This window comes from Pelodiscus sinensis, chromosome 30 (genome assembly GCF_049634645.1).
Source record: "Pelodiscus sinensis isolate JC-2024 chromosome 30, ASM4963464v1, whole genome shotgun sequence".
Taxonomy (NCBI): Eukaryota; Metazoa; Chordata; order Testudines; family Trionychidae; genus Pelodiscus; species Pelodiscus sinensis.
In genome coordinates, this window is record NC_134740.1 from 7712613 (window position 1) to 7720293 (window position 7681).

The window sequence follows — 7681 nt, forward strand, 5'->3', positions numbered from 1 at the left end:
ACAGAGTTTTTTCCAGAAAAATGGGGAGCATCCACCCCTCAAGCACATTTTTGTGTAGAAAAATAGAAAGAACAGAGGGGTTTTCTGGTGCAGGTGTTGCTCAGTCTATGAAGAAGACCAGGTTGTTGAAAAGATCTCTTTCATGAAAAGGTGCATGTGGACACAGAGGAGGGTTTTTTTGCACAAGACAAAAGAGTACAGGTGCCCCGGTGCCCATTCTGCCCATAGCAATCAGAGCACTTTCGAGACAGTGTCCACACAGTCTGGGTGCTCTTTCACCAAAGTGCATCGCTTTTTCAATGAGTTTTTGCAGTGTGGAAGTTCTCTTGTGTATGAAGATCTCTTCCAAAAAAACTTCTTGCACAAGCAGCCTGCAGTGTAGACGTAACCCTTCCTGTAGGGTTTTTGTGCAAGAAGAGGAAAGAGGAAAAACCACAGGTGGCCTTTTGACCCTTCTGCCCATAGGATCAGAGCTGACTTTCGAGCTCTGTAGTCTGGATGCTCTTTCTTGAAAAATCTGATCAATGAGCTTTTGCGGTGTGGACATGCTTCTGTGTCAGAAGATCTCTTCTGAAAAAGCTTCTTGTGCAAGAGGCCTGCAGTCCAGACGCAGCCTTGCTGTGGGGCATTTCCCAGTGTGGGGATAGGTGCCAGGCAGAGAGATGCGGCTGGTTTGTGTTTCTGTTTGTCCAGGGCTGATTTCTTCTCACTTCTCATTTTCTCTTCAGGGCATCCTGGCCTCCCCCTCTCCACTGACCCCCCTGCCTTTGTTCCAGATCCCCTACTGGATCCTACCCTCTCGGTGAGAGACAGCAACATGGTGTATCCCCCCGGGGAGACGGTTACGCTCGTGTGCTCCCCTCCTCAGGGTCAGCAATCTGGAGGATACAAATTCTTCCTCTGTAAAGGGCAGCAGGGCCCCAGCACTCTGCTCAGGGAAAGTCTAGAGCCCCAGCTCGAGTTCCTAGCTGAGAGGGGATGGGCTGGGTCCTACACCTGTGCTTACTGGAGATGGGGATCCAAAGGAGCAAAGGCATTTAGGAGCAGCAGCCCCGTCTCCATCACAGTGACAGGTGAGCCCGTTTCCTGCTGTTTGGTGGGTGGGTCACTGGGAATCTCAGGCCCATCCCGACACGTCAGCTTTGCCCCTTGGCTGTGCTCAGGGCCCCTCCTTGTATCTCAACCACTCCCTAGTGGGCTTGGCTGCCAGCTCAACCGCAGACACTGGGCACTGCTGTGTGGCAGCTCACAGCACTGGGGCTCCAGGTGGGCACTGCTGCAGGGAAGTGCACAGAAGTGAACTCTGAGCTGGGCACTGTCAGGGAGACCCTCACTGAACATTGTGCCCAGCGGCTGCTTGACTGGTCTGTTGTGATTAGTGTCAGGAGAGGGACTGGTCACTGTCCTGTTCCCCACCCCACTGCTGACACCAATACCCAGTGGATGAATGGGTGAGATCCCAGCAGGGGTCAAAGGGCTGGAGCTTCCCTGGAGTCAGTGGCTCAGGTCCCAAAGGGAGTGTGAGAAGCTCCCCTGGGGCACCCAGGGCTCTGGGACATATGGCTTCCTCCTTCCCTTAGTGCCTGGTATTCTGGTCTGTGCCTGCTGGGTGCAGTCCATTGACACCCCTAACCTTCGCTGCACAAGCCCTCTGCCCCCAGCCCATGCAGGCTGAGGCGCCCTGCATGGGAGGTGCCCCCTCAGGTACCCAGCAGGGGAGGCTGGTCCCCTGGGTTCCCAGCAGGGAGATCTCTGCTGTGCTGTGTTTCCCTGGACTGGCGGGGACGTGGTTCCTCAGCACAGAGCACGGAGTCTTGGGTCAGCCAGGATCCCTCCCTACTCGGCAGCCAGGCTCTCCCTCTGCGTCTGTATCACCAGCTGCCCACATGGTAACCATCCCCTCCCCCAACTCTCTTCTTTTTTTCAGCCCCCCAGCTCACCGTGTCCCCACCAGAACCTGTCTACATCGCTGGGGAAGCCGTGACCCTGACGTGCTCAGCTGCCGGGGCACCTGCCGTTTCCGGGATCCGGTTCTTCAGGGATGGCCGGGAAATCCACTCCAAGAAACTCCCCTCCCCTCAGGACAGTTACAACCATCCCCTGCAGCTGCCGGGTCTGTCTGGATCACAGGCCGGAGTGTACAGCTGTGAATTCTGGAAGACACTGTCTGGGCGAGAGCTCCTATCAGAGACAAGCAGCCCCATCAACATCACAGTGACAAGTGAGTCCCCCTTTCTCCTGCTGTTTGCTGGCCCCAGGGCAGGGTATCTTCTCATGATGCCCAGGGTGAGATGCTGAGCTCAGCACAGGGCCACCCAGGTCAGTGTGAGCCCCCTGGAATAGCACTTCCTGGTAGGTTTGGGGGGAGTCGTTGATGCTACTTTGGGGTTCAGGGGCTCCCAGTCCAGAGAAAGATTGAAAAACCTGGGCCAGCCATGGCCACTGGTGCAGGGTGCCAGTTCTAAGCCCCCATCCCATCAGCCTCCTTCATTATTACTGCCAGGAAATTGATCAGTGTTTGGTCTCTTATCCACTCTTGCATCAGCACCAATATATCCAGGTGCCTTACTGCCCAAGTGTGCTGGAGGGGAACACTCTAGACTGAGGTGCTGAACATCCAGGAAGTCTCAGAGATGACTTCTTCTATCAAAGCAGGGACTTGGGGTATGTCTACACTAGCCCCCTAGATCGATCTGGGGAGGCTAATGAAGCATACTGAAATTGCAAATCAAGCCCGGGATTTAAATATTCCACGCTTGATTTGCATATTCCTGTCCAGTCGCCATTTTAGAAATTCACCAGCTGGGAGTAACTGCCTGCATCTACACACAGCAGTGAAACAGAAGTCCGATTTAAAACCCCTAATTCGAATTAGCTGGTAAACCTCATTGCAGGAGGAATACCAGCTAATTCGAGTTAGGGCTTTAAATTGGAATCCTGTTTCACTGCCGCGTGTAGATGCGGGCAGTTACTTAGGGCTAATGAATTTCTAAAATGGCGATGGCCGGGAACATGCAACTCAAGCACGGGATATTTAAATCCTGGGCTTGATTTGCAATTTCAGTATGCTTCATTAGCATCCCTAGATCAATCTAGGGGGCTAGTGTAGACATACCCTTGATGTCTTAACAGGCTCCCTGGTCCCACTGCCATGATTGCTTCATACTCACAGCTGAGGCACAGACCAGACATCCCTGATCCCTGCTGTGCACTGGGTAATCCATACATTTTCCAGGTGTCTGATTTTTGCCTGGACAGTCCGGCAATCACATCTTCTGTCTGTTAAAAATAGAAAAACAGAAAATATCGGACATGTAAAGTCTCTGGTATTTTCTGTTTCTCTTGGACGGAAGGCCGGTAGGGACATTTTTTCCTTTCCGTGTCTGGTAGAGGCAGGAGGAGCACAGGAATTTAAAGGTGCAGTGACCTTTTTTTTCTTAACAAGTTTGGTTTCGCTATTTTTTTTTTTATTCATTCAACCAATTTTTTTCCCCCCACCATGTTCGGGATCTTTTGTGAAGTTATCTGACTACCCTAGTAATCCAGTTGACCCAGCTGATCTCAGAGAGAGGCCCTGGATACCCCTGGGTAATATATGGACAAGATTTGGCAAAGGCTAAGAATGATTTTAATGGACTATATGGAAAAAAATTTACACACAAGCAAACTTTATGTGCGGGCACATTCTTACATAATATGAAGGTGCTTCAAAAGGAAAAATGTGAGCAATATTCAATGTTTTTATTTTGTGATTGGGAGAAAGCAAAATGACCACCAGAAAGCAATACATTCAGCTATATGAGACTGAGGCAGAACAAATCCCTGTGCCATGGCAGTCAAATTGCAGTTACTTAAAGTGAATTAAGACACCTGTGATTAGTTATTTATTATTTAGAGCTCAATTGAGGCAATTAGTTAACTAAGGCAACTGCAAACTATCTAGAACCTGTGAGAGCAGGTTGATATAGTAAAGTGTGAAGGGGAAACCTGTACCCTTCAGGGACCAGCTGGAACCGGCTAAAAGACTCCCCTTTAGACACTTTAGGACTGGACTGGTGGGAGGAAGATGCAGAGCTGGAACTACCGAGACACTGTCAGGTCCAGGAGGAAACCCCCTGCAGGGGTGGGAAGAGCCCTACCTGGGATTCCTTCATTGATCTGAGGGAGAAAAACCCCATTTGGAAGGAGAGAGACTGAGATAAGGGATCCAGTCCTGAGGAGGCCACTAGAGGCTGGGGGACTTTTCCACTCTTAATCCCGCCCTGCTAAGAAGCAGAGGGGCTGGATCAGACTGTGGCTTGCTCCTGAAGCAGCAGGATCAGACGGAGCTGTAGTGAGCCAGTGCGGGGAAGTAATCAGACGGGGAGTTGCTGTTTTCCCCAGAGGGGAAATGAAACTCAACATCCCACTGCCCTGATGCACTGGGCCCCCGTGTGAACTTAGGAGCTTTGTGAGAATGCCTACGTCACAGCAGCCCACGTTGTGTGTGAAGGGGCAATTCCCATCCCTGGCTCGGCCCTCGCTCGTGTCTGTGGGGAGCCCCCCAGCATTTTGGAAAGAGCCCAGGTCACCTCAGAGTACACTGATTTCTGGGCACCATTTTCACTTTCTCCTCTTCCCCATTCCTGCTCATACCCCCCCTTTGCTGCTCCCCACAGATCCCCCTCCCCAGCCAGTGCTGAGTGTGGATCCCCCGTCTGGAGCGGTGAGTGAAGGGCTCCCCCTGCTCCTCACCTGCACGGCCCCAGGGGACACCGGCGAGAGGAGGTTTCATTTCTACAAGGACGGAGTTGAGTTTGTCCCCAGGGATGCAGGGTCTGAGATCAGCACCATGGAGCCCAGCTCCCGCTCTGTGAAGGGCTCTGTGCTCAGCATCCCACGGGCCAGTCCCAGTGACAGCGGGGAATTCACCTGCGGGTACGAGGACAACATGAGTGGGAGGTGGGTCCCGTCCCTCAAGAGCCAGGCTGGGAACATCACTGTGAATGCCGCCAGCACAGGTGAGACGTCCAGGATTCCTTCATTGGTCTGATTGAGCTGGTTCCATGGGAGAAGACACATCCCGGGATCTTTGCTGGGAAAGGGAGGTTGGGTTGGGTGGCAGACGCCACATGGAGACTGAAATCTCCAATTTCCCTGCTCCCCCACCCTACATGCACTTTCTAGCCATGGTACTTTGATGGTCCACGTATCTGAGAGGCTGTTGTTAATGGACTTCTCCTTCCCCTGCCCATTCTAGAGATGGAGAACGGAGGCAAGGAGAGGGAATGTGTCCTGCAGTTTAGCAAAGAATTGAACCCCCATAGCCAGTGCCCCAGGCAGGCCCATCACCTCGTGTCTTTCTTTCCCCCTTTTGGCAGGAGGAGCAGGCTGCTAGAGTGGATTGTGCCATGGGCAGCACTGAAGGGTTGTCACAGGATAGTTGTTGGAAGGGCAGACTCGTGTGTGGGTCCCAAACCATGTTGCATGCTGGTCCAGCTGTTCTCATTTGCCCTTCCCTCCCTTTTCTTCATGTTTTGCATAAACCGCCTCACCCAAAGCCCTGGGTATTCTGCTGACAACAGGCGGCATCTTGCTCCCAGCTGGAGGCCTGGCTGCTCTGATCTGCTTCTGTCATAGGAAGAAAAGAGGTGGGTGAAAGGTGACTCGGGCTGTGAGCTCCCTCGATGGGGTCTAGCCAATAACTGTTCCATCATGAGCAGTGTAAATAGTTATAAAGCACCAACAGCCACAAACTACCGTACCTGTGTGTGGTAATGGAGACTAAATCAAACATACCTGGTTCATGATTCATTTCACTCTAAATAACGAGCCAAAGCAGAAAAAGAAGATCGAGTTCTAAAGCTCTTAGTAGCATTTCAAACCTGAATTGGTCCCTGCTTGGCTTCTATAATACATGATGCCCAATAACCAGCTCTGTGACTGTTTGATTAAAGACAAACTACCCTCACACAACGCTAGTCAGTCAGGAAAGAGGGGAAAAGCTGCAAATCCCGTGAGCCAAGACAGTTTCTGGCACTTTCACTCACTTCCCATTCACTCCCCAAATCCAGCCCTTAGATGCTGCTTGAAAGACAGAAAATCATTTCTCACGTCCTGATTCTATGTTGAACTGGGAAGTGTCGGGCATTGCCACAGCATCTGAGCATCCCCACAAGCAACTGGCTCCATTTCACGGGTGGAGAAGTGAGGTGTGAGAGCCACAACATTAACAGGACTGAGGTGGCCAATTCCCCTGGGGTCCAAGCTCACACGGGAAGTACAGGGCAGCACAGAGAATCTGAGTTTTGCCTTGTCCCAAGCAAGAACACTGGTCTCCGCGCCCAACTTCCTCTTGGGTTATTTGGGTGAGTAGCCACAGGGCTGGGACATGGCTACGCAATAGCACTAAGGAGAGAGATGAGCACCAAGGTCATTGGCTGTGGTTAGGGTTAACGTTAAGGGAATAATAAAATAATGTAAAACTTTCAGAAATCTTCATGGCTCTGGACTGCAGAAATACACACATCTACACACACTTACAGACATTTTTTATGTGTTTTCACCCTGTGCTCTGGTGGAAGCCACAGACTCACACACATCCTGAAATCAACAGACACAAAGCTGAGTTTAGATTCTGCTTTCTAAGGATCACACATTGTAGGTGTCATTTTCTCTTGCTGCTCCCCACTTCAGCTCCATTCTCTGCTGATCCTGTTTTAGTTCCAAAGTCTCTGACAGGCACCGAGGGATCTGTGCCCAGAGAACACGCCAGGAACACGAATCCCGGTTGTCACAAGAAGCGACCCAAAGCCCAAGGTGCTGAAGTGGAGCAGGCGGAACAGGTAACGGGAATGGATTTAGAAATTCAAGCCCCCAACACAGTCCGACTGCCTTGGAACTGCCCAGCTGGAATCTTGTGCCCAGTCCTGAGATGCAGCTTCCTCTCCGGGGTGGGGCAGGCAAAGAACAGCCCCAAAGGGAAGCTGCCCGGGGTTTGTTCAGGCAGGAGAAAGGGCTGAGATTTGGTCGTCCCTTCCCCATCACTCCAAACCACCATGGACTCACAGAGATGTAGGGCAGGGCCGAGACAGCAAGTCTTCCAGTGTTACCCGCTGTGCTGAGATAGAATTAGTTAAACCTTCCATGGACACTGAGAACAGCCGGTCATCGGCCTGTTTGTAACATTGTCTCAGAAGGGTTGTTCTGTCCTCGGCTTTCTCATCTCCTGGCTGAACAGGACCCATTTGTGCACCTGTCACATGGGTCGTATTGTATAAACAACTGGTCAGTTCGGTCGCTTTCCTCTGGGCTCTGTGCAGTTTGTCCCCATCTTTCTTCAAGTGTGATGCCCAGATCTGGGCAGAGGCCTCCACTTGAACCCTCACCAGTGTCAAATTATGAGGGAGAATTCTCTCGACTGCCTCACACAACACACACAACACACACAACACACACACACAACACACACAACACACAACACACACAACAGTTCAAAGAGCCCAGAGAGACTTGAGGCTTTTTCTCAGCATCATTGTTCTGTTGACCCAAAGGCCATTTCTGCTCTTTTTCCACATTGCTCCTGCCATGGCAGTAAAAGTCAATGTTCACAGCTGTCTTTAATTTCTTCCTTCCTACACGTCGTTCTTTGCACCACCCTGAATTCCACCGCACTGAGTTCAGGGTTAAATCTCCAGTTATT

The 7681-nt window shown here is 51.4% G+C and overlaps 1 long non-coding RNA gene across 1 annotated transcript; it reads left to right on the plus strand.

Annotated features, from left to right (window-relative positions):
• Positions 1-4833: 4833 nt before the first annotated feature.
• Positions 4834-6913, plus strand: LOC142821184 (uncharacterized). The gene is made up of 3 exons (XR_012898111.1): positions 4834-5000; positions 5541-5630; positions 6703-6913. It is a non-coding gene; the product is annotated as an uncharacterized LOC142821184 (long non-coding RNA).
• The last annotated feature ends 768 nt before the right edge of the window (positions 6914-7681 follow it).